The 27254-nt window shown below is 40.9% G+C and overlaps 1 long non-coding RNA gene across 2 annotated transcripts in view; it reads left to right on the forward strand.

Annotated features, from left to right (window-relative positions):
* Window positions 1–7893: 7893 nt before the first annotated feature.
* Window positions 7894–27254, forward strand: part of LOC148130789 (uncharacterized) — a 119386-nt gene continuing 100025 nt past the window's right edge. For both annotated transcript variants that reach the window (XR_015749314.1, XR_015749313.1), the window contains exon 1: window positions 7894–8098. This is a non-coding gene — a long non-coding RNA (uncharacterized LOC148130789). The remainder of the gene's footprint in view (window positions 8099–27254) is intronic.

The following is a 27254-nucleotide window of genomic DNA, read 5'->3' on the forward strand; positions in this document are numbered from 1 at the left end:
TTTCCTGCTTGAGCAGGGGGATGGACTAGAAGACCTCCAAGGTCCCTTCCTATTTTACTCCCTCCCATCCCATCCCATCCCATTCTATTCTCCTCAGAAGACAGCATGAAAATAACCATGACTGGATTAAGATTAGTGAGAGAATAACAAGTGTGTGTAACAGAGTCATTGATGAGGATTCATAGAATGATGCTGAATAAAATGAGTTTTATTCTATGGGGATTCTCAATTATCCAGGTCAGGATTGGACTTTCTTGGGGTTTTTTTTTTCTTTGAAAATGTTTCACTTCTTCAGTTTTAACTACCAAGAAAGATAAGCTGTCTTTCGGAAAAAGCACCCTGAGAAGGTTTAAGGTAGTCACAATAATGCATTTGTTCAACAGAATGCATAACTAGTCTAGATATATCATTACCTCAACACAGAATGAAGAGCACCAAGTTAGAGATCTCTAAAATAGAAGAACTTCAAGATGGAGAGGCTGGTCAGTCGTTAAGGATTAAGTGCTTTTTCTGAGTTACTTAACTTAAAAGCATCTCTGAGGAAAAACTGCCAAACCGTTGCAGAGAAATCCCAGCAGGAGAAAGATATGTTCTAATCGGAGTGTTCCTTACTCTCTATCTTCTGCTTGGGACAACTCCAGAAGCATCTGGTTGCCTGCTATGGGAAAGAAGACGCTGGAGTAAGATGGCCCATGTTCTGATCTGGCTAACTTTTTAAGATGTTCCCCTTTTCTTAGGACCACCATCAAAATATCTCTGCAGTCCGCCATCTTGTTTTAGAATTGTTAGGGGATTTTAGGGGGGATGAATATCAGTCTGGATCTTTTAAATGGAACAGGGGAGAAGAATGAATGCATCACATTGTAGAAATCGCTGTTCTTTTCTTTACACATTGAACAAATATATTCCTGGAAGCTGGGTGAAGATACCATTTATCTGTATCATTATAATTGAAAGAGATTTGAATTTTACTCACTGTCAGTGTTGCTTGCTTGCTACAGACATCTTTTTCAAATTGAGTTGTTTTCATATTTAAAAATATTGGTGGGGTTCCTTACTTACTGCTTTCCTTAGCAGATCACTTGAAACATAGTTATCAGCAGTGGTAGCTCTGAAGATGCTTTAAAATGGTCTTGAACTTTTTCACCTGAAATGAGAATGGAATACTTAGAGAGAAAAAAATCCCAGAGGGGAAAAAAACACATATGCCTATTAATTTAAGCATCTGTCAATCCTTTTTCCCCTATGATCAGAAACGCCTTTGAAAGACATCCCCCCACACACACAAATATCATTCATAAAGGTGAGAAATCTTGCCCTGACTCAGTGCCATGATTAACAAACTCCAGAGTAATCAGCTATCATCCAAGTTTGTTCTTAATAAATGTCATAGCACATTTCACAATTGATTTTTATCCATGGGTAAAATATTTAATCTTGGAGTTCACTCATTCACTCTACTGATTTATTTAATTAGAGTTTTTTTGTATCCTTGCTTTTCTACCTAAAAATGAGGCTACAAGCTATGGGAAGAATCAGGTGACTAATTGTGATGGATGGTGTCTATGAAGGTGGGGAGAACAGCAGTGAAGCAATAGGAAGGAAGGTATCACATTCCAGAAAGGATTGGGGGTGACGGTGAGGACAAGAGGCAGCCCAGCCCTGAGCTGGATTGGAGACAGAGGAAGAGATTTTCCATTGCCGCTCCCTAGAATTTGCCAGGTAGATCCATTGGGGTGAGAAGTAGAAAGGGGTTAGTCCAGCAAGATTCTGTCTGTTGGATATAAGAGCTGAACTTTAAAAAAGATTATTTGTACTTCAGGGTTGAAATGAGGATTTTGGACTGCTATGTGGGCAGAGTTGGGGAAAGTAATAGTTCACTCTGTTGCGTGGCACTTGGGTCTCAAACCCAGGCTATCAACAAGCTGAGCATCTTTAGTTGCTGAGCCATTGCATCCCCTAATAATCGTATAACAGCAGTCAATTATGTATTTATTATGCCAGTTCTGTATTGCATGTTTTTATAGGTGCATGGGTGAATTCCAACCTGGGATATTTAATAAATTGTCTTGTTCAGTTGGTGTCTGCAATGAGGTTCATTATGCATTATAGTTCAGAATATTATTCAAAGTCTAAATGTACCCTGAGACCTCAATAAGTAAATCATTTAGTCAATCAGCCCCACCCCATTTTCTTCACTGGTAGAAGAGACTTCCAGATTTCCAGGTACATCTCTCTGTAACTGTATTTCTGCTCTGTCTAATTTCCACCTTCATTTACTAACATACCAATAGTTCTTTACAACACTAGCTGAACTGTCTTTAGCATGGACTGTCTTCAACCATTTGCATACTAAAAATTACACAATGCTTACTTATTTTAGTGTTATCTAATGATATGCATATTTACTCAGAAGTAAGTCCCACTGCATTAAATGGGCTTTGTGTCTACAGACCTAACATAGAATCATAATCTAAATATTTTGTTTCCAAGTTGACGTCTGATTAAGTTGACCCTACCACTTTTCAGTTCTGCCTTGAAAAGGCCACGGACCAAATCCATCGTGTTTATTGGCTAACATATTTGCTGTTCTCTTCCAGTTAGAAAATGCTTTTTCCTTTCAAACAGATGCAGTTTATTAAAGTGACTAATAGGTGCTGAGAATGGAGCATGGTGTTCACTGCACAAAGGGAACCAGATTTTCTTATAATGTATCAAACAACCATGAGAAGAACATTGGGTGGGAAGGAAGGAGTAATTGTAGGATGGAGTTGCATTTTTCCTCTTAGCTACCTATTTTTGCAATGGATGAAACTGTATTGGAAAATGAATGTGTCCCCAATCTCAAATATGAAAGAGAAGACGCTGGTTTAATGATATACAAAATTCATTCTTTAACAATGTCATTGTGGGCATCTTTCAGAGGTACCAAACATAATGCACAGTTCCTAGAAAGACTGGTTATGCTACCATCCTGTATGTTTAGCTCAGTGGGCTTAAAAGGTGTAAATTTGCATTTAAGCTCTAAATGGTAATTATTAGGCGCTATTTTATATGAAATGTACTGAGCTTATTCAAATACCGGGAAGTTGGCTTTGTGAATATTAGAGCTTCTGATTGCTCCCTACAGGTTTCTGTCTGTTGCCGGACCAATAATTTGGATGCAATAGCTATTAAGCTGCATTGAAATCTACTGGAAGCTGTACTATTATTGTCATTTACACAGTTATGGCCCTGCAAAGGCTTTCAACACTTTTTTTGTTTAACTTCTGCCATTAAGCAACACCTGATTCAGTTCAGATGCTACGTCATTTAAAAAAGCACATATATTAAGAAAGTAATTCGGCATGAAATAATAGCAGACCAGGAACAACTGGAGCACCACTTGAACACCATTGGCATTGACAAAAGTGCCATCAGTTAATTGCAAAAGGCAGCTTTACTTGAACTGCTTACAGCTTGCCAGAATACCTTTCGTATTATTAAATGTCAACATCTGCCTATTATCCAAATCTTTGGGAAGGACTGGATAGGTGGATAAAAATGCCAACTCCGGTCTGAACATCTGGCTGACTATACAGCCAAGCATAATAATATTATCTTGAAATCCACCTGGGAACAATATTGATTTTCAGATGATATTATATATGGCTTTATCAGTGAGCATGTTGTTCGAGGATAATAAAATGTGAAAAGTGTCTGGGAACTGAGTAATAGCTTTTGAAATCAAATGCTGTCAACTACTCCTCTTGAACAATAATCTGGCTGCAGAATTATGTCCCAAATGAAGACTCCTCTAACGCTTCTATTATAAGAGATCAGTTTCTTTCATGGCTGGTTTGGGAATTCTGAAACCCAGAAATCCACACATCTTAAAAGTTGCCAGTCTGAAAAACACAGTAATGAATCACAACAGAATAACAGAGTTGGAAAGGACCTTGTAGGTCATCTAGTCCAACCCCCTGCTCAAGCAGGATACCCTACACCAGGGGTGTCAAACTCGATTTCATTGAGGGCTGCATCAGGGTTGTGCTTGACCTCAGAGGGCCAGAGGGGTGCGAGGTGTGGGTGGAATGGTCGTGGCCATGGTGGGTGTGACACAGAACTTGTGTCGGGGGCACCTGTGGTGGCCAAGTGCTAAAGCAGGACATTCCTGAGAGACTCCTCACTCTCATTATAATATCCTTCCTTCCTTCCTTCCTTCCTTCCTTCCTTCCTTCCTTCCTTCCTTCCTTCCTTCCTTCCTTCCTTCCTTCCTTTCATTTTTCCTTCTCTTCATTCTTTCTTCTTCCTTCCCCCCTTTCCTTCTTTTTCCTTCCTTGTTTTCTTCCAATCTTTCCTTCTTTTTCTTTGTCTTTCCTTTTACCCTTTCTCCTTTCTTGTCCCTTCTTGCAAAAGGGGAAACATTTCTCCTTTTGTTTTGTTTTTAGTTTGTTTTAATAGCCCTCTGCCAGGGAAAACAGAGGTCATACAATTCCACCTAACACTGGTTGACAATTCTTATCTCTATCAGATATTATATTACTATACTATTATACTATTACTATACTATTACTATATTACGATACTATACTATCTCTGCTTTCTTTTGCTTGCCTTCCTTAAGCTGTATCCTCTTGTTCCATACAATCTCTTTAATTAATTTCAGATTTCTTTATTAAATCACCTTGGAGAGAAGATTTAACGTTGAACATCTCCATAGCAGTGGTGTGATTCAAATTTTTTTACTACCAGTTCTGTGGGCGTGGCTCGGTGGGCATTGCTTGGATTGGTGGGTGTGGCTTGGTGGGCGTAGCAGGGGAAGGATATACTGCAAAATCTCCATTCCCTCCTCACCCCACTAACCTGCTTTCCAGCTCCGTTCTCCTGTGCAGGGCAACCAAAGAAGACCCAGCCGATCAGCTGGGACTCAGAAGGCAGAGAATAGATGGGGGCGGGGCCAATCAGAGGTGGGATTTGCTGGTTCTCCAAACTACTCAAAATTTCTGCTACCAGAAATTCCAGTTACTCCAGAACTGGTTGGAACATGCTGAATACCCACCTCTGTTCCATGGGTTCTGCTCTAGGTTATTTTCTATCTGACCAGCATTGATTTTTCAACTTCTGAAAAATGCAAGAAAATCATTATTTTATGAAAGCATTGTCCATGCTCTATCCTTCCCTTCCACTAGAGGTGCTCTTTTAAAGGTGAACCTAGGAGGAGCTTGAGTTATAAAGTTCAGCAAAAGAATCTTTCATCTGATTTGTGTCCCTTTCTACATTGACACATCCTTTCATCAATACGACGCCCACAAAACGTCATCCTTAAAAATTTCAGGTTAAACTAGTTTCAGTACTTGCATACATTCAGATCAGGGCTTTTGGGGTATGTGTGTCTATATGTGTGCACCTTCTGATAGCAAGAAAATAGCTTGACTGAGCAGAGAATTCACTCAAGCCCTCCTTAGCTCCTTGCAAATGTGTTTTCTTGTTTTGGAAATTTGCAAAACTACTCAATTTGTAGCCTAATGGCCTCTTGCCTCCAGGTTGTTGCATCCCAGTCTGATACTCTCCACCTCTTCCTGGCAATTGAATTTCTCCTGAGTGACAATCTTGATTGACCCTTTGATTAGGTGTCTGACAACATTGCCAATGAGGGACAAATGGTTCCATTTTTTGAGAATGGCACAGCTGCAGCAATTTGACTCCAAATTAGACATGCAGGAGGAATGGCTTGAGTTCACAAAATTATCTGCTTGCTTTTATGTAGAAAGGCTCGTCATAAACTTGACTGTGCCTTGAGTTAATGTCGGTCTAAGAAATGGTAAAACTGCAGGAACTGATAATAAAATTGCAGACATCTATGGCCCTGGATGAAATGTAGTAAACTACCATGAAGCAATCTGCACTTCCCAAAAACAGTAATACTAATTTCAGACAGCCTATCTTGAGACTTTCAAGCCATATCTTCCTAATGGGTTAAAGGAATAAATGGTGTTTGAAGGGGTTTTTAGAGGATTTGCAAAAGATGAGTCAATCATATGACATTAACAGTGATCCTAGGATGAATGATAGCTTCCACTATCACTTTAAACCAGGACTCTACTGCTGAAAGAAACTCAATGAGTTCCTGCTTGCCAACATTAAAGTTGTTTTATTACAGCTCAAATGAGAAAGAAAAGGGTAACAGAGGGGAGAGTGTAGGAAGTTATCACCTACCCCTCTCCTAGAAAAATGAAATAGCCTAGGAAATATTAAAAAGGCAGAATATTTCCCCTAAAAAGAATAGAAACTCAGAAGAAGAAACTCAGCCTCCCACTTTTGTTAATAGGCCATTACTGTGGCCTAGGCCAGTCTATTTTACATAACAAATATCTCCAGGTAGAGCTATAGGAATTGTCCAAAGCCTTTCCATTATATCATCATCCAGTAAGGCTCAACCAAGCCTGGGACTCAGGGCACTCTACAGAGTTGCCCCTGCATGGCCCCATGGGAGTCTAACAATTAATCAGAATTCAAGCTCAAATTCAAATCCCAACAGAGGATATAAAGCCCAGGCACACTCAGCATATCACCCCTTCCTTCCTTTCCTTCATCTTGAAGCATGTGACCCTTCCTTCTTTGGAGCTCCAAGCCATGTGGTCTTGCCCACCATTAAACCATCTTTCCAAACAGCCTCCATGTTTCCAGCGTCTTTTTCCCCACTTGGAACTGAATCCAGAAGGATAATTCTTCCAACAAGAGGATAACAAATGCTGCAAAATAATTTGAGAAGATAATCCAGCCGTAGCTAGAAACTGTTCCAAATATTCCAGTGACTCTGAAAAGCACCATGCAGCTTCCTTCACTGTTATGTACAGGGCCCACATACTGTTTAGTGGGAAGAAGAACCGTGAGATGAAGCATCTTCTGGATGTGAGCTGTTGTGGAGGAATATCTACTGGATTTTCCTTGGTAGGGAGGGCAGTGAAAACTTTTCTTTTGGGGCTGTGGCTGAGTCGCATTCAGATGTCCTCTTTCTGGCTCACAGCTGCTACAGTCCTTCACCAATGATCTAGTTACTTTCTCAGTTTGGAATCTTATCTGGAGGTAGCCTCCAGCTTGTTTAGGGATGTTGAAAGCTTAACAAATCTGAACATCATTTTGAAAGGACATATTGACATGAATCAATCTTAACCTTTGCTCTTGGCTCTGTTAAAAGAAGTTGCTTGTACTATTTTTTGCTAAGGATGGAAATTGTTTGTTAGGAATTCATTCTGTAAGGGAACTGTATCCTTTTCTATCTGGTTTCTCAACTCTGCAATTTGCTTCAGAGCTAAACACATCCTTGGAGGCAATTCCCAGGGACATCCTGCTCCATAGATGGGGGGCTGCCTAGGAGCACGAAAACACAAGGACAAGGAATACTGTGTAAAATAACAGTATGGACAGAGCACAAAGAACGCTCCCTGGATAAAGAAGGGGAGGGCATGGACAAGACATTGCCCACATTAATAATGAACCTTCACCTCTGATTGGATAAACTTAGTTTTTATCAGCCTGAAATGTATATAATACTCTGAGACACTCTTGCAGGGTGTGGGCTATTCCTTACATGCATTTTGTCTGTAATGTTTCGGACATAGTATTCACTCCAGACTTTTTGCTTTGGGCAAAGAATTTTAAAAAGATGTTATTTTTGCAAGCCTCGTCTCGGGTCTCACTTTTTGGCATCTCCGTGGCTTGGGAAAACTTCTGGGACCTTACAATTTTAAAAGAGAGAAATAAAATCAAATTAAAATACAAGGTAACTATGTTAGTTCACACATAACAAAAGCCATGTTATTTGCTCAGTACTTATGTTAGAAATTCGAAACTGCAATCCAAAACATGTGACTTGGATTCAGTCACTGATGCAGCAGCTGTCATTTTTAACTCTGTTGTCTTGCTTGGGGGGCAATTTCCTTGAACCTGGCAAGTTTTTTGTTATTTTTTGTCCCTGGTCACATGGCCAAACAACATCCCACGATCTTTGCAACCAAGCCGAGTACGAAAGTTTTTTGTTTTGGTGCTGCATGTAGGATCTGCTGCTGCCTGGGCTGAGATCGAGAACTGCTAATAGCGTGCTGGAATTGCTCCTGTAAGTAGTATTTAAAAAAATACACACATTTTTTTTTGTTACTCTATAGTATAGTACTGTTTGTAAGTCCTTTGGGAACTGCGCTGCTTCTTTTTAAGTACTGTGTCCCTTTGCAGACTGCAGCATTGTGTTTGTAAGTACAGTTCTTTCCAAATATAAAGTTGGTTTGCCTTTGTTTTGAAACTGCTTGTAAAAATGCTAGCCAGCATCTATCTACACAAAGTATTCAATAATGTTGCGTGCTAATCTGTCTCTTCTCTAAACTGCTGATTTTCAAGTTTGCAAGCTATTTATATGAGGTTTTTGGATTTTGCCCGGAGAGGCTTGTTGTGCTGATCAGGTCAGAGGGTTTTTTTAAATATTTTTTTTTTAAATCTAAATTGCCTCCAGAAGTTGTGGGTGCCTCATCACTGGAGGCTTTTAAGAAGAGACTGGATAAGGTATTTATCAGAAATACTCTTGTGAGAGCAGTTGGGGTTGGACTAGATCAGGGGTCTCCAACCTTGGCAACTTGAAGACTTGTGGACTACAACTCCCAGAATTCCTCAGCCAGCTGACTGAGGAATTCTGGGAGTTGTAGTCCACAAAGTCTTCAAGTTGCCAAGGTTGGAGACTCCTAGACTAGATGATCTCAAGGTCCCTTCATCTCCACTATTGCAAGCCAAGAGTTCTGTAAAACCCATCTCCCACTGAGTGGGTGGCTGGAGACTGTTAAACTAAGTGGCAAGTGGTTTTTTTTTTTTTTAAGCAACTGCAATCAGTTTTGTAAATTACTGCCCCACCCACATCTGGGCAGCTGTCTGATGACCCGTGAGCTGTTCAGCAAATGATGTTTTTTTTTAAAAAAAAAAACTTGATATGGAGCTGCTTGGAGGCAATTTTGTCCGTCAGCTGTACCAAAAACAGCTGATTAGCAGTGTGGGCTGTGGAAATAAATCAGATCTTCAATCATTTAACAAGCCATTTGATTCTATTAATGAATTTGATTTTAAAAATTTGTAAAATTGAGTCTGATTCATTTGATGACTTTTTTTAAAAAAGTATGAACCTACCTAGAGGAATTACATGTATTTCTAATAAACATTCTTTATTCATGTGGGAAGCATCACAATTAAAGTTGTTGCTTTGTGGTAAAGAAAAAATACAATGCTTTTATTATCATAAAAGGAATAGTTGATTCTATGCAAACGTAAAAAAAAAACATGTTCAATGCACTTGTCTTTTAAATTTGTCCACAGGATTTTCAGCTTTACACAAGTCAGAAGTGCACCTCAACCTTAGATAAGTGGGTCTCAGCTGGTGCCTTTATTGACCCAAGTTTTTTGTCACTTCTAACGTGGCTATCACTTTTAAAAATGCATGACTTAGGGCTGTTTAAAGTGTTAAAAGGCTGCAAAATCTTAGTTAACTTTGAATCGTTCTGCATTGATTTCAGTTTGTGCTTTCACTGTGTAAAAGTGTCTCATTTCACACCACTGTAAAGCAAGTACCAAAACGGTTCATTTCACAATCAAAATGACTAACTAGACTTTTTGACTCTGTCTCTGCTAACACCTCTGGTCCATAAGCATGGTTTTTGCTAAAACTCCAGTGCAAATATCACACTAGCTACTTTTGCAGTGATAAATATTCACTGAATTGATTCTCATAGCAGTTAAGGTCACCTTACGAGGTATTAATCTAGTTTTCCTTTGAAAAATCCTGTTTAATTTTACACAACTGATAAATCAGTGTTTGTTTTCTAATGATAATAAGGCAGTAAAGTTTGGCCCAGCTTTATATCTGTTTGTCTTACCTTAATAAAACTACTTCAGGCCTAATTTATTATAGCATAGGCTCATAAAAATTATACTGCAATGGCAAAAACAACATGATTGAGAATAGTTTTGTTTCAGCAGGATTGAGTTGGGAGAAAAAACCTAGGAAGAATAAAATTTTCAAGGCTGCAAATGACAAAGAATTTTGATTAATAAAGTTGACAAGTCAGATAGGGAAGAGAATCCATAAGGCCCTTGAGATGGCTTAAAATAACAGACAGGGCATGTAACAACTACAAGCAATGTGTCAATGAAGATGGAATAGAATTCCTTATTGGCCAAGTGTGGAATTTGTCTTGGTGCAAATGCAAGGAATTTGTCTTGGTGCAAATGCTCTCAGTGTACATAAAAGAAAAGATACATTAGTCAAGAGTCAAGAATCATCAGGTACAACACTTAATAATAGTCATAGGGTACAATATGCAATCAAATCATACTAGGAAACAGTCAATAAGGATACAAGCAACAAAGTTACAGTCATACAGTCACAAGTGGGAGGGGATGGGTGATAGGAGTGATGAGAAGACTTAGTAAATAGTTGGACAGTGTTGAGGGAATTATTTGTTTAGCAGAGTGATGGTATTCGGGGGGAAAACTCCTTGTGTCTAGTTCTGGTATGCAGTGCTCTATAGTGTCGTTTTGAGGGTAGGAGTTGAAACAGTTTATGCCCCGGATGTGAGGGGTCTGTAGATATTTTCACAGTCCTCTTTTTGACTGGTGCAGTATACAAGTCCTCGATTGAAAGCAGGTTGGTAGTAATTGTTTTTTCTGCACTCCTAATTACCCTCTGAAGTCTGTGTCTGTCCTGTTGGGTTGCAGAACCAAACCAGACAGTTATAGAGGTGCAGATGACTGACTCAATAATTCCTCTGTAGAACTGGATCAGATTTTCATTCATCCAGGTGTAAAGTTTCCGTACTTCCTTCCTTTTTTGGTTTTAAATGTTTTCCTGCTTATCCAAGTAGCTTCTTCAATCTGAGCACATTGGTTATGGGGTACCCCACATTTATCCCCCAGGGTGGTTTCAATTCTTACCTAGTCTGAATAGGCTCATTAGGTAAGAAGGCAGAGAGTTGTTAAGGATTGTTGCTCCTAAATCCCTCTAACCAACTTGCTCAAACTGAAGAAGCTACTTGGATAAGCAGTGAAATGTTTTAAAGCCAAAAAAGCAAAGAAGTCCACCTGCCGTGACTCAAATTCCAAACAACTACAAGCAATCTGTAAAGCCAAGCCAAACATTTCTTTGGGTAGTAAAATGCAACACGTATTGGGAACCTACTACAATGAATCCCATATTCACCAATTAGCACTGGGCAAGGGCTTCTCACCATGTTAGCTTTGCTTTTTTGAAGACAGTGCCTTGAGAGAGGCAGTTTTTAACTCTACCCAAAGATGGAATGAAGAGCTGCCTATGAAAATCAAACCCAAATTAAAATGATGATAGAATAATTTTCAAAGATGAAAATGTAGATAGAATAATTGGACCTTTCACATTGCAATATGCCTGCTGCCAGTTAAGAAAGCAACTCTTGCAATATATTGTTGCACAAGATAGGGTTTATTTCCCCTTTTCTTTTCCCAATTAGAAATAGACCAAGGGTCTTCAAACTCGGCAAGTTTAAGACTTGTGGACTTCAACTCCCAGAATTCCTGAGCTAACATGACTGGTGGAGGAATTCTGGGAGTTGAAGTCCACAAGTCTTAAAGCTGTCAAGTTTGAAGACCCCTGAATAGACAATCATAGCTGAGCAAAACCATCTTGGATCAAGGAGACAATTTGGGTCTGTAAGGATACATAATTAAAATGATTTCACTATGTTCAGGATTCTTGTAGAAACCCAAGGAGGTGAAGGTTCCATCTTGTTTTATTAGAAGTTGCTCAAATAAATTTTAGTTCCTGTCAAACCTCCCCTTTCACCCTGCTTTTCTTCATGTGGGCGCCAGTGAAGCTTCATCACCATCTTTGGCTAACTACATTTTATTCAATGCCAGCTAAATTCACAGTCCAACTGATGATTTGAAAACCAGACACAGACCGAGATGAAGGTCAAGGAAGAAGTTGTTGCTATGTTCTGAAAAATAATGCCTGATTCTTCTGTTCCCCGTGAATGGGGCTACCTTATTTGGGCTTCAAAAATATGAGTGGCCCCTAGATGACTGCAAAGAGATGGAAAAATAATCCAACAGAGAGGAAGAGAGGATTAATATTGGAGGGAAATGATTATATTTGGGCATTCGTTTCTTGCACCTCATTAAATAGGTTTGTTGCTTTTATGTAGTCTCGGTTAAATAAATTATGTTACGTATTGTTTCACACACAATTCCCGTTTACTGTGTGAAACTGATGGATTGTGTAACATTTATTCATTTCAGAGATACTTGCCAGTATTTATGTCTGGCATTTATCAGAGAAGCGATTAAGTTTAGAGATTTCAGAGAACTATTATACAGTGGGAAATTGACTTGTACCACAAGGAATTGCAGCCTTGCAGATGGCATCATTACAGCTGTTTTTACCCAGAAGAAAAACATGTTTTTAAGGGAGAAGATGTGTCTGGGAAGGGGGCTTTCCAACCCTTCCTCCAAAAAGCTGGTTGCTTTTCTTATCCAGCTGCATTTCCCAGTTGGAAAGTAAAGAAAATCACTCCAAAATAGTGTTGGAAGAAATATCCATTTGGTTTTCAGTTCCAAGTGGGGAGAAAGACACCGGAAACATGGAGGCTGATTGCAAAGATGGTTTATTGGTGAACAGGACCACATGAGTTTTAGGTCCTAGGTAGCTGACCACATGGAGTTGAGAGAGAGATTTATTCCCTCTCTTGGGCCTTGCCCTTGAGCTTCCTGATCCTGTGCAAGAAATGTATTCTATTGGTTGTTGTCAGACTCCCATGGGACCATGCAGGGGTAACTTTGTAGGTTGTCTTGAGTCCCAGGCTTGGTTGAAGCTTGCTGGGTGATGCAGTGAAGAGGCTTGTGTCCTGAAAGGGTGTTGGGCAATTCCTATTGTGTCTTAATGGCTTTGCTGGTTTGGATCTTGAGTTAGGGCTGATCCTACCATTCTGCCTAATTCTGCCTTCCTTCAAAATATCTTGTCTTGAATGGATTACCAAATCTGCATTTCTAAAAACTGGCCTCAGCTTAGAATCTGCATGGGGACAAGGAACTGTGGCTCTGAATTTCTGCCTTTAGAAACGTGTTTCTCCTTTAGGAAAAATATAATATTCTGCCTTTGTTAATATTTCTCAAAATACTTCATTCTTCTAGGAGGGGTAGGTGCTAACTTTCTACGATAGTAATTTAAAATTTAAGGACTGGCTCCTTTCAATCTGAACCCTTTTCTATTCCATTTTAACTCCAGGAGCACAAGTTATTTTATGTGAAATCTCCCTTCAGAAGGGTGAGGTAGATTTCTCTGAGGTCAAGCAGAGAATGTCCATGGCTGAAGTTGAACAAGGTGTCCAACATTTACACCTCTGTGGTATATCTGGCAACCATATGATCAGAAGCTCCATATTTGCAAGTTCTTCCTCAGACTAATCAGTGGGTTTTAAACCCAAATTTCTGTGTTTATGGCTGCACTGAACATTTTGCCATTTGTTATAAGAACTTATTCCAAAGCCATTGTTAAACTGATGCTAATTTCGACCGTTGAGAAAAATCTGCCTACAGAAATCTCTTAGCATCCCTTAGTTTTGAAGCAATTACCATTTTGTAGCTCTAGGGGTGACCCAAAGAGGATGATAAAATGAGATCTGCAAAGATTTATTGCCTGGAGTTAAACATGTCAATTAATATGACTGGTAACATTCATCATGTAGTATGAAAATCCAGAAACTCTTACAAATTTCAAAATGAGCAGATGTGGCCACCAAACATTCCCAGAAATGTAACCTCCTTTAAAATAGAAACCCCAAAGAGAGAGAGAAAAATATCCTGTTAAGCTTGGCTGAAGCCTTGAAGAAGTGTTTTGGGCCAACAATGCTTCAGACAAAGCCACTACCCCTCCAAACACACACAAATCCCTTTACAAATCTATATGGCTTCCTCAGCTTAAAAAGCAAACCAAAACAGAGCTTGGTATGTTTGACAGCTCTTCTCCAACTTCTCCAGCAGTGATCATATATGTGGGACAGAAAATTGAACACACTTTCTTCACCAAACAACCACACCTGCTAAAGAAGTCTCCTTGTAGCTTTTTACCCTACCATAACTTCCAGAGCTAAAGCCTAGGAGGAACTCCAAAGCTTAGCATAACACAGTTTCTGAAAGCTTTGGACACAAGCTTTGTGTCCTTGGGGAGTAAGGAGACGCCCTAAATAAAATATTAAGCAGATTTTACAAGAACATCTACTTCTTTCTGAAAGGGAAGGAATGAGGAAGACATGCAAGATTGGCCCTCCTTGATTCTCTTGCACGCAAGAAGGATGGGAAAAGAAACTATCAAACTTTCAAGGTTGTGCTATTATACCATATAACAATAAAGCAGAATTAGAGTAGCTTCTGTAGTGTCTGTTCCAACAGGTGGCTTACTTCTGTAGGAAGTTAGCACCCACCCCTCCTAGAAAATTGAAATATCCTAGGAAATATTAAAAAGGCAGAATATTTCCTCTAAAAAGAGTAGAAACTCAGAAGCAGAAACTCACCCCCACCTTTGCTAATGGGAGGGCCATTAAGTCCTGGGCCAGAATACTTTATATCAGGGGTCCCCAACCACCAGGCCCCGGACCGGTACCGGTCCCGGGAACATTTTCTACCGGGCCGCCGGTTTGCTGGGTGCCGCCATCTTGTTTTGATGAGAAAGTGCTTCCGGTGAGCTTTTCCGGTTGGAAAGCGGCGTTTGGGTCCTGAAGGAATCCTCGCGCCTTAGTTTCATCGAAGGGGGGGGGGCGGCTTCGAACAAAACTAAGGCGTGAGGATTTTTTCAGCACCCAAGGCAAGGCGAGCCGAGCGACCGTTCTGAAGCCGTCCCGAAGCCCATCGACAAAGGTACAAAGGAGGAGTTGAAGGTGGCGGGGAGAAGCGGGGGACGGCTGGCTGGCCGTTCGCTCTGCTCGCCTTGCCATGCGTGCTGATGCTGGTACCGGGCCGCGGATCATTTTGTGATGCCGGTACCGGGCCGTGGCACAAAAAAGGTTGGGAGCCACTGCTTTACATAACAAGAAGCTACAGGTTAAGCTATAGCAATTGCCAAAAGCTCTTTTAAGGGCATAAATCATCCAACAAGGCTCAACCAAGCCTGGAACTCAGGACAGCCTACAGAGTTGCCCCTCATGGAAGTCTGACAACCAATTAGAATACAAGCTCCAATTCAAATCCCAACAGAGGGTATAAAACCCGCCTCTGGGTTTTATAAAACTCTTAGCACCTCAGCCTTTTTTCTTGATCTCTTCCTTTTCACTCTGGTGCTCCTGGCCATGTGGTCCTGATACTAAACCTTCCAAACAGCCTCCATATTTCCAGTGTCTTTTTCCCCACTTGGAACTGAACCCAGAAGGATATTTCTTCCAACACTTCAAAAAGATAACATTTGTTTTCTGCCCACTTGACTTCAGTTGAGTTGTTGACTTCTACCACCACAATTCTGAGTTGTATCATTTGCTGAGCATTCACTCAAGGAAGGTGGGCAATGTAGAATAAAGTGAAGAAGTGAGGAGTTGTGTGCCCATCCTGATGTGGTAAGCATTGTCTATGGCTACCTGGGAACTTAAGTCAGATGTTCACCATCTTGCCTTCCTAGCCAGAGGATACTCTACAGCAGGGGTCTTCAAACGTGACAGCTTTAAGACTTGTGGACTTCAACTCCCAGAATTCCTCTTCTAGTCATGTTAGTTCAGGAATTCTGGGAGTTGAAGTCCACAAGTCTTAAACTTGCCAAGTTTGAAGACCCTTGCTCTACAGAGTAGGCAAAGTTCTAACAACCCACCACACCTTGCTAGAGCCTAAGTTGGTGGGACAGCCAGTGTGCCTGATGGTGAGCTTCCAACCCCTGGAGTATTCCAAACTGAAACCTCAGATAGGGAAACCTCTCATCTTATGCTGACTGCTGCTATTACTATATGTTGTCATTATCACTGTCCATTTCGACTCTTGGAACTTAAGGACTGTGCGGGCTATATATTGGTGTGAGTCAAAAGTGGCTTAGAACTTCTTCCACCTTTAATGCTATGCCACCACATGATTTAACTTAGGCTTCCTCAAAAATATCTCAAATTCAGATTGGTTTAAAGGGGCAGGAGTCTTGTTCCCCAAATTAACTTGTTCTGGAAATGTGGTGGTGAATTTATCCAGATTTCACCATACTGGCAGATTTCTTCTAACGCAATTTCCAGATGCCCTGTTTCTCTGTTTTAAGAGAGTCTTAAAAGAAAGCTAAAAAAGTTTTCTCTTTGATTTTCCTGAGACAAATAGAGAAATCAGGTCTCGGTGCAGAGTGAACGGAATGGTTAGAGACAAATCTGTATTGCTGCTGTTAAGCAGGTTGGAGATTTAAGTTGAGGAGTGAATAGATCTTAATTGCTAATGTTTTCCTTCCTTTTACATAGGACCTGACAATCAGTCTTTTCTCTCCCTGAATGCTATATTTAGGATAGGGGTGGAATAATGGGACTCAACAAGCTTCTGCTGCTTTTATGAAGGTGAAAGGTGTTGCTTTTTTAAAAAAACAAAAATAGATGATGGCCTGGTTTGTGGATGCAAAGGATAAGACTGTGTCACCTCTGATATAAAATGAAGCTTCCTGTTGTTTAGCTAAACTGGACCTCAAAATAGGCTTTGGGAGGGAAAAAAGTTAACACCCCCCTCCTCTTTTTGATGATATCCATTCATTCCCTATAGAAATAGAACTTTTATCAAGTTTCTGGAGATCTAGGTGGGGAGAAGATACAATTACTGTAGCCTGGAAGAGTAGCTGTGGAAATTTGAAGATTGGGCTTTGGGATGCAAACATTATTTTTTCTCTTTTCTACATAGAAGTGGCCAGTGTTTTCTACTTCATGAAGACAATGCCTGAAAGATCACACTGTGATACCTTGGTTTTGTTGTTGCTAATTTTGAAGTCGTGTCTCACCCATCGCGACCCCATGGACAATGTTCCTCCAGGCTTTCCTGTCCTCTACCATCCTCCGGAGTCCATTTAAACTCACAGCTACTGCTTCAGTGACTCCATCCAGCCACCTCAATCTCTGTAGACCCCTTCCTCTATTGCCCTTGATCTTTCCCAGCATTAGGCTCCTCTCCTTCTCATTAGGTGGCCAAAGTATTTGAGTTTCATCTTCAGGATACCTTGGTATTCGTCGTTAATTGGTTCTGGGAGGTGCAATGAGTATCAAACAATGAGTACCAAACCATTTTTCCCCATACAGAATAAAGTAGTCACAGGGTAGCTGACACCGACACGTTCTAACTTGTGCATTGAATCCCAAACAAACAACGAATACAGGGGCAAAATGTGATGACTACCTAATTCAATGAGTTTCAAAGCAGTTGAGTACCAAGGTACCACTGTATTATTCTATGCACGAGAACTTCTTTTAGTATACAAAAAAGAGTTTGTTATGATATGCATATAATATTTCAAAACCACCTTTTGGTTTGGGGGCTAATTGCTGCAATTATGGAGGCAACTAGTTCTAGAAGAACAGAAGCTGAGTAGAAAATCAGACACATCTCCCCAGGAATGTATGTGTTGGATTAATCCATGCAGTGTAAAACAAAAGGTGAACAAAGAACCATGAAAGGTAGACTTGTTTTGGGTGATGTACACGGGACAATTGCAAGGTAGCAGGTGACCACTAGAGGCAGAAAAGAGGTATTACGAACCCTTTGCAGCACAGCTCGTGGCTGCACAGCTATTTGCAATTCAGATGTTGTAGAACTAAAATAGAGGCTAGAGTTAGTGATTGATGGTACAACAAGTCTTCTCCAAAGATTTGTGGCCTTAGATGTAAGAGACACCAGGCAGCAAAGTATCTTGAACCAACAGCAAGTAGTTGAGCACCAGAAAATTAATCACAAAGTAAAACTATCACCAGCCTAACCCTAACCCTTAAAATTGGTATAATGTCTGTGAACACGGAGAGGCTAAGACTGAATTACTCATTATTAAGAATTAAAATCCAAAATATTGGTTGATTGTCCATTCCTGCTATATACTGTATATTTATCTGAAAGTAAGTTTCACTAAATTCTGTAGGAGTATTGTTGAATAGCAAGTGAAATAATTTGCTGTGATATTTTTTTTAAAAAACCTCTATATTTGCAGCCATCACAACATTTTCTTTGTTGGGAATTTCATTGGTTGAATACATCATATTGAAATGGAATTGCTATTTCCCAACACAAGAACCCAGTGGGTATTTTTCACTGTTAAGGATCCTTCTTCTCATTGCTATCACAAATATTTCATAAAGCAACACAAGTAAATAAAAGTATCAAAAGGAAAAATAAAAGCTGGCTGAACTATTTTCCTCCTCCCTTTTCAAAATGGACTTTGTTGGATTTTTGCAGCAGTGAACTGTAATTATCACAGATGATTGTACAGCATCTTATCTTTACTTGGCTTTGATACCACACAATCTCTTCAAAATAAGTCTTTATTATTAATTCATTGGACTCTCCATGCTTTAAAATACAATTAATTTAACAATGAATTTATTTGGCACAATGTAGACATTTTAAATTCTTTCATCATCATGCCTTAGCAATTTCTCCATACAACGCTGCTGGATACCAAAAGAGCTGGGCTGCCTTTTCTGCATTTCAATGCACGATCATCGTCAGAAGCAACACCAGATGCTACTCTTAGAGACAGTAATGACTATGAGAAAACCTTTAATCAAATTCTGGACGAAGGAATAAGCAGACTTTATGTTGAGGTCAGATTTTTAACACATGATCTTTTCAGTTGTCTACTTGCAACAGGTGTTGCTCTTATCATACAAAGAACAGTTGCTGGAATTGGGTATGTCTAGTCTGGGACTAGAAAGGGATATGATAGCAGTGTTTCAATATCTCAGGGGCTGCCACAAAGAAGAGGATGGGGTCATGCTATTCTCCAAAACACCTGTAGGCAAGACAAGAAACAATGAGTGGACACTAATCGAGGAAAGAACCAACCTAAGGAGAAATTTCCTGACAGTGAGAACAATCAGTAGAACGACTTGTCTCCAGAAGTTGTAGGTACTTCAAAACTGGAGGCTTTTAAGAAGAGATTGGACAACCATGGTATAGGGTTTCCTGTCTAAGCTGGGGGTTGGACTAGAAGACCTCCAATATCCCTTCCAACTCTGTAACTCTGTTACTTCAAACTGAAGAATTGGAACAGAATGGGGCAACTATCAATCGTAGGGATATCAGAGAAACTTCCCATGGATTCCTCTCAGATGGAAATAAATCTCCTTCAAATCAAAGTCTGCTGTAAGACATAAATAAATGGCAATGCTAAAACCCTCCAAGCATCCATAATTATGCATTCTAAAAATGTACACATATTTTGGAAAACTACCAACAACCATACTTTTGCAACAATTGCATTGGCTGTGTTAGAGGGTTTTCCATTAAAAAAAAACCTATTAAGGGATGTCACATATGAAAGGATGTGTGTTAAAAAGTTAAATGTCAGAAAAAAATGCATATTCCTCAGCATAGAAAAATGGCTGAGACATATAGAGCTTAAAAAGATTTTATTTTATGCATTACTATTACTACTATTACTCCCTCCCTTTCACCCATCCCCTCCCACTTGTGACTGTATGACTGTAATTTTGTTGCTTGTATCCTTACGATTTATATTGACTGTTTCCTAGTATGATTTGATTGCTTATTGTACCCTATGACTCTTATTAAGTGTTGTGCCTGATGATTCTTGACTCCTGATGAATGTATCTTTTCTTTTATGTATACTGAGAGTATTTTCACCAAGACAAATTCCTTGTATGTCCAATCACATGTGGTCAATAAAGAATTCTATTCTAAGTCTAAGTCTAAGTCTAAGTCTAAGTCTAAGTCTAAGTCTAAGTCTAAGTCTATTCTATTCTATTCTATTCTATTCTATTCTATTCTATTCTATCTATCTATCTATCTATCTATCTATCTATCTATCTATCTATCTATCTATCTACTCCTCAATTTGCTGTAGAATCAGTTTAGTAACCATTTGAAGTCACAACGGCACTGAAAAGGTGACTTTGACTTATGACTGCTTTACACGCTGTTGCAGCATCCTCATGGTCATGTGACCAAAATTCAGATGCTTGGCAGCTGACTTGTATTTATGACTGTTGCAGTGTCCTGGGATCATGTGATCTACTTTTGTGACCTTCTGACAAGCAAAGTCAATGGGGAAGCCAGAAACATTTAACAACTGTGCTACTTACTAACAACTGCTGTGATTCACCTAACAACTATAGCAAGAAAGGTCATAAAATAGGGCAAAGCTCAATTAATGATAGTCTTGCTCAATCATTGGAAACTTTGGACTCAATTGTAGTCATAAGTTGAGGACTACCTGTGTGTCCCAATATAGAGATAAATCCATTGAGGTATAGTTATTTGTCTCTCTAATATATTCTGTAATCTTTTTTTTTTCCAATTTATGGTTGAATATCGTTTATTTAGTCCCCGTTCTTCCACCCTTTTCTTCCCCATTTACAAACAGTTGGGGCCTTCAAAGTTCCTGAGCAAAATTAATTGCAAAGGAGCGTGATAGGTCTAAAGGTCATCTAAACTCCAGAAAGACTCACAGAGTAATAAATTGTGGAAAGGAAACATTTGCAAATGTGCAATGGAAATTCATGGGCATCAAATGGTAGAAATACAGCGATGGATTTGAAGTGAAAGGTTAGACCAGTTCTGATCGCTGTCTTAAGTTCTCCAGGGACAAATGAAAAATAAGAAATGAATTTTTGTTCCTTTGTTGGCAGATTTCATTTCCTGCGCTCGGCAGAGCGCAGAGACAGAGAGGGGCACATATTTCTGGAGGTGGAAAGACTCCAGTTATGATTATTGGGCAAATCTTTGAAAGAGCTGCTCTGTAATGTTCTCCATCTCTTCATCAAACTTCTAGTCTTGATTCTCTGGGCCAACAGATACATGTGCCAACAGACGTTCAATGAGCGATGAGTGAGCATGGTCCAGCTTAGAGTTTGATTGAATTGATACTCAGCCAGGCCACTCAGGGTGGACCTGAGTGAAAACTGCAGTCTTTAGCCCTCCAGACTTACTCCTTCAGAAGGTTGTTTGAACAACCACACATATCTCATGTAGATGAGTCTATTAGGCAAATCCTTCCTGTAAATTAGACTTCATTTTGTCCAAAATGAAAAAAAGGAAATAGAATGCACTACAATTCTGAGGGGAAAAAAGCAGAGGAGAGATATGGTCATTGTCTCCCCCTCCTCCTCCTCCTCCTCTTCCTCATCCTCCCCCTCCTCCTCCTCCTCCTCCTCCCCCCCCTCCTCCTCCTCCCCCCCCTCCTCCTCCTCCTCCTCTTCCTCTTCCTCCACCACCACCACTACTACTACCATTACTACCACCATCAGTACCACAATCTTTATCACTACCACATTGTGTCATTGCTTGCTATACTCCAGTGGTGGCTAACCTTTTTGGGCTCCTGTGCCAAAAATGTCCATGTGTTTGCGTTTGCATGCTTGTGTGCCAGCACCCAGAAAGCAATGCATGCCCCCCCATGCCCCTTCCACATGCGTGCACAACCCCCCCTGCCACCGCCCCCTTACCTGCACTGCGTCTCACAGCTGATTTTTTTGGCTGGTTTGAGGCCTTTTTTGGCCTCCCAGAGGCTTGAAAAAAGCCTCTGCAGGCTTTGCAGGATGAATAATAGGCCCATTTTGTCACTTCCGGTATTACAGGAAGTTTGAAGACCCTTGACCTAGAATGTTGTGGGCAATATGCTCTGTAACTGTTTAGAGAGGGCTGTAAAGCGGTATATAAGTCTTAAGTGCAATTACTATGAGTTAGTTCAGAATCAAGACCCAAGACCAAAAAACCATTGGGGGTGGGTGGGATGGCATGAAATGCTGGTTAGGGGCAAGTCTGCTCTCCAGAAAACTGAATACCTAGGATTTGGGATGCTCAGCAGGGCCACGTACTTAGGAATAGCCACACCACATGCTCTCATGGTGATTTATCCCCCTGCATATAGTATCCCATGCAGATTCATCAGGTTCAGCTACTTCTCTTGTTTGGCTTTTTTGAATACTGGCACACCTCAAATTATGACTCATGGATGCTTGGGTATTCCATTATGTGGAGACCTGCCCATGGAAAGAACTGGGTGCCATCAACCAGCCATGGAGAGCCAGCAGAGGATACTTCAAACACAACAGCCCTGTTCTCACCCCAACTTTTCCATTTGGACAGAAGATGTGAGTTTTCCCCCCTCCAAATATACACCTTTTCTTCTCTTTGTCCTTTCCACCCGCCTCTTTATTTTGCTCAGAACACTTTGAGCAGCTGACATGAAGGAAATAAATTGGCAACAATACCTACCCACCAGCATTGTCCATATATTGACAACCGTATGCTGTTTGAATAGGTATGAGTGCATGTCTTCTCTGTTTGCTCGTTCATCTATCTTAGTTTCCCTGTCAATATGAGAGTTCTGTGAGAGTTCCTTGCTTTTTGCTACCAACCATCCTGTACTTCCTTCATAAATCTCTCTCACAACAATGAAGCATCCCTGTATTTATACACGGTACCCGTAATGCAGAAATGCATCATAACACAGAGAAGGGGCTCATAACTCCTCTTCTGTTATTTAATAAAGTACTCAAAATGCGTGGGAAGAATGCATCAATATTGTTAAAGTTAATGACTGAATGGTTCATAACAAAAGAACAAGAAACAGAAGGAGGATGTTTACAGGAAATGAAATTGGTGTGATAAAAAGAGGGTAGGTGAGATTTCTGCGTCTAAAATCCCCAGTTGTCCTGGCTAAAGGGTGGCTGGGGATTATGGAAGTGGTCCAACGTATCTCAAAGACATAAAACCAGCATGGGTGTCAAACTCAAGGCCCGGGGGCCAGAACTGGCCTGCGGGGTGTTTAGATCTGGCCCATGGGGCCGGCCTGGAAAGAATAAAGGACCAGCCCGCGGTAGCTCTGCCAGCAAAAACAGAGCTCAGGGGGCCCCCATGTGCACCCCCACACTGTTTTTGGCCTTGATGGCCTCCTGCAGCCCTCTTGTCAGTGAAAATGGGGTGCAGGGGGCCGCACGCAGCCTCCCCAAGCTCCATTTTCACTGGCAGAGGGCTATCAAAACAAACTAAAAACTAAACAAAAGGAGAAATGTTTCCCCTTTTGCAGTTGAGCATGCAAGAAGGGACAGGAAAGGAGAAAGGGAAAGAGGAAAAAGAAGGAAAGATGGAAAGAGAGCAAGGAAGGAAAGATAAGGAAAGAGGAAAGAAAGAAGAAAGAATGGGGGAAGGAAAAGAAGGAAGGAAGGAAAGAAGGAAGGAAGGAAGGAAGGAAGGAAGGAAGGAAGGAAGGAAGGAAGGAAGGAAGGAAGGAGATTATAATGAGAGGGAGGGAGGGTCTCAGGGAAGTCCTGCATTAGCACTTGGCCACCATAGGTGCCTCCACACAAGTCCCGTGTCACGCCCATGATGGCCACGCCATGCCTGGCCCTCCAGCCCTCCGAGGTAAGACACAACCCGGATGCAGCCCTCAATAAAATCGAGTTTGACACCCCTGGTATACTGTCAATTTTTTAAAAAAAGATCTGTAGGGGTCATAGTGAAAGACCTCTGAAAATAGTAGCAACTTTAATCTCCAGAGATAAAGTATGTTAACATTCTCAGCAAGACATTGTAAGGAATGATAGCTCCATGGAGAAACAAAAAAAATGGATCCACTGATCAATTTTTGATCCGCCTGACTCATGTTTGTGGTTGTGTTTGCAGAGAGGTGAATTGTGTCCATCCTCACTTTCAAAAGAAGGATCAGATGCGATTGAACAATTTTGGGGGGCCACCTGAAAATGACTTTCAATTTATCCTTTATGAAAGTGTCCCCAACAAAGGTATTAACCAACTCTCATCAATAACAGAAGTGAACAGTTTCATATGGTGTCTCATGCACCCTTCATCTAACTAAGCTAGTCTCTGTCTGTCATTCTGTCTCTTTCTTTCCTTTAAATATCTGCCCCGGCTTGTATCTTTGGATTCTCTCAAGCATAGCAACATAGTCCTCACCATAGTGTCATTGAGGTTTTTAATTTTTGCCAGGGCCAGCACAATTTTACATGCTGAATTCTCTCTCTCTCTCTCTCTCTCTCTCTCTCTCTCTCTCTCTCTCTCTCCCTCCCTCCCTCCCTCCCTCCCTCCCTCCCTCCCTCCCTCCCTCCCTCATTCCCTTTTTCCCCCCAGAGCTCTCAGGGTGTCTTGATGCTGACCCTGACTCCCATACTGCCTCCTCCTTATCTGATTTGGCTGCTGGAGGGGCTGGCAGCCAACAGGCCACAACAAGTCCTGCAAAACCTCATCCTAGTCATCCTAGTCAACCTCATCCTATTGAAGTTAAAGCACCATCAAATGTATTCATTATTTGTTCTTGTTTTAACCGTTCAATCATGTCCAACTCTTGGCAACTTTATAGAAAAGTGCTCTCCATGCTACCCTCTCAAGCATAGCTTCTTTCAGTTGTTGGATGTTCATCTTTGTATTAGTTTTGATGATATCAAGCCAGTCTGTTCTCTGTTGCCCCTTCTTCTTGTGCCATTAACCATTCCAAACATCACTGACTTCTCCAATGAATTTGCATGCATGACGTGGCGAGAGTAAATCAGACATAGTCTTATGATTTTAGCTTCTAGTGCTGTGTCTGGCTTTCATTGTTAATGGTGATTATATGTGTTTAAGCTTTGAATAATTAAATGTTCAAACCAATAGAGAAAACTAAAAAAGCAGGTGGATACCTTTTGGTATCTGTGATCCATCTCCAAGGCAATAGCGACATCAATGGTGAGGTGCGAGCAAGGATGAATGCAGCCTGGATGCGTTGGTGAGAACTCACTGGTGTGATGGACAAATGCCAACTTGTCTTAAATCTTAAGAGTTACAAGACAACCTTCCTCCCTGTTGTACTGTATGGTACTGAATGCTGGGCAGTAACAACAAGGACCAAAAGTTATCTCCATGCCATGGAAATGAGAATGCTCCCTTCGATATCGGACATCTCCCTTCTTGACCACATTGCAAATGACACCATTCCACAGCATTATGGTGTGGCACCAATTAGAAGATGAGAGAAGGCCGGCTCCACTGTAATGGACATGTCCAGAGAGCAGCACCTTCTGTTGCCAAAACTGCCTACCAACTAGAAGTCAATGGCCGATGACCTTGCGGGCATCCAAAACAGAGATGGCAAGACACCATCAGCAAAGACATGCAAGCCACAGGCCTGTGTCCTGGAGACGCAGCTGTTCATGCAAAGTGGCATCCAATGATCCAAAAAGCAGACTCTGCACTTGCAGGAATATGCTAGGAAGAAGAAAGGAGGGGGAGGGGGAGGAGAAGAAGAAGAAGGAGAAGGAGAGGGAGGAAGAAGGAAGCAGCAGCAGCAGCTTTGAACAGTTAAATACATCTTCAGTCCGTAAGAAATACAATGCACTGTGTAGGTTCTAGTTTCAGTTGGTTTCCTCACATCTGCGCATATTCCAAGAACGGCCTAAGGTGAATAATGATATTTCCACCTGCCATCATCCTTCTTCCTCTGTATATTGTTTCAGCCCACTTTCCTTTTGATGGACCATTGATGGGCCTTCAAAAAGAATCAACATCTCAGTCTATTTGCTATTATACTTTGCCTAATAATTAACTTTGGACTGATGGTGGCATTTGGAGGCTAATGATCCAATAGGTTATAACAAAGGAGACATTTGGTGTCAGCCTGTTCCTATTAAATACTTGGAGGGAACAATGCAAGGTGCCATTGATTGCATAGCCATTCAGCCCCTGTAAGAAGTGTTTTTTTCACACATTGCTTAAATGATCAATCAGTGCCTATGTCCTGCAGTTAATTGGCACTTAGGATAACACTCTGTGTCTAAGATAAAATATTAAAGGGGAAAAACAGATTTCCAGCTTAGCAGTGATATGTCTGCACTCATAAAAAAATTGCAAGATTGACTGCAGTCAGGAGAACAGGAAAGAATGGTCTTGAGAGGAAAGGGGGAAAGGAAGTGACAGGGTAGTCCTGGAAATAAGTAAACATAGCTCTTCATTGCATTTTATTTCCTTCATTCATGGGTAAAGTCAAGAGAGAACATCTCTAGGAAGCTGCAATAGATGCATAGCAACAGATGGTCCTTGAGGGATTTGAAGATTTTTTTCCAACATTGTGCCCTGAATGAATCTGGCTTCCCTGTTGACTTGTCAGGAGATTGCAAAAAGTGATCACATGACCCCAGGGCAATGCAACTGTCATAAATATGAGCCAGTTGCCAATTGATTTTTTTGGATCACGTGACCATAGGTGTTATGCCTCTGTTGGAGTCTGACTCTGAGGGAGAGGAGGAACAGCCAACAGGGAGTGGAAGTGTGGCTCTGGAAGTTGTGGAGGAGCCTGGGCAGTCAGAGGAAGACCCAGGCCCATCCCCTCTCCATCCTAGAGCATGAAGGGAGGAGAGGATAAGGGAGAGATGTGAATGGTGTGGTCTACCGGGAGGAAAGGGCCTTGATCCTCTTCATGGGCTGCAGCTGTGAGAACTGGTTAAAAGGACGGACATGCATATGGGCCAGTGCTGGAAACAAAGCATGGAAATATCTCTAGTCTGTCACTCCTTTCTGAGTTTGGCATCCTTCCCAGTGTGTGTTCCAATATCTGTGGACGTCTTCAAGCCCTTATCTTGCCTGGTTCCCTTAATTGCTTCAGTGTGGTTTGTGTTGTTTTTACTGTTTATAATTTATAGGCATTTTTAGTTTAAACGACATTTCCTCCTTTTCGTAACTGCTTGTGGGGGAGTTTTTTGTCTCCAGTCAAGGATATTTGGAGCTTTGAAGCAAAGTGAAGGAATAAAAGGGGCTTCATCTGTTTTTGTGACTGTGTTTGTATCCCACCCTGGGTCATCACAATAGGGATGCTGCAATGGTCATGTGAAAAACAGTCATAAATCACTTTTTTCCGGTGCCATTGTAACTTTAAATGGTCACTAAATGAACTGTTGTAAGTCAAGTACTAACAGTCCTCTGCAGCTTGATCTGACCCTGCTTCCAGCTCAGTCTTCCTCTACCAGCTTCTCCTCATACCCCAGATTCGGTCCTCTTCTCTTCCTCTTCAGCTTTTTGGACAGTTTTTCTGCTGATGTCTGTGTAAAGTCCCAAGC

This window comes from Notechis scutatus, chromosome 4 (genome assembly GCF_049901735.1).
Source record: "Notechis scutatus isolate UNSWTSFEM ecotype Mainland chromosome 4, rNotScu1.2, whole genome shotgun sequence".
Lineage (NCBI taxonomy): Eukaryota > Metazoa > Chordata > Lepidosauria > Squamata > Elapidae > Notechis > Notechis scutatus.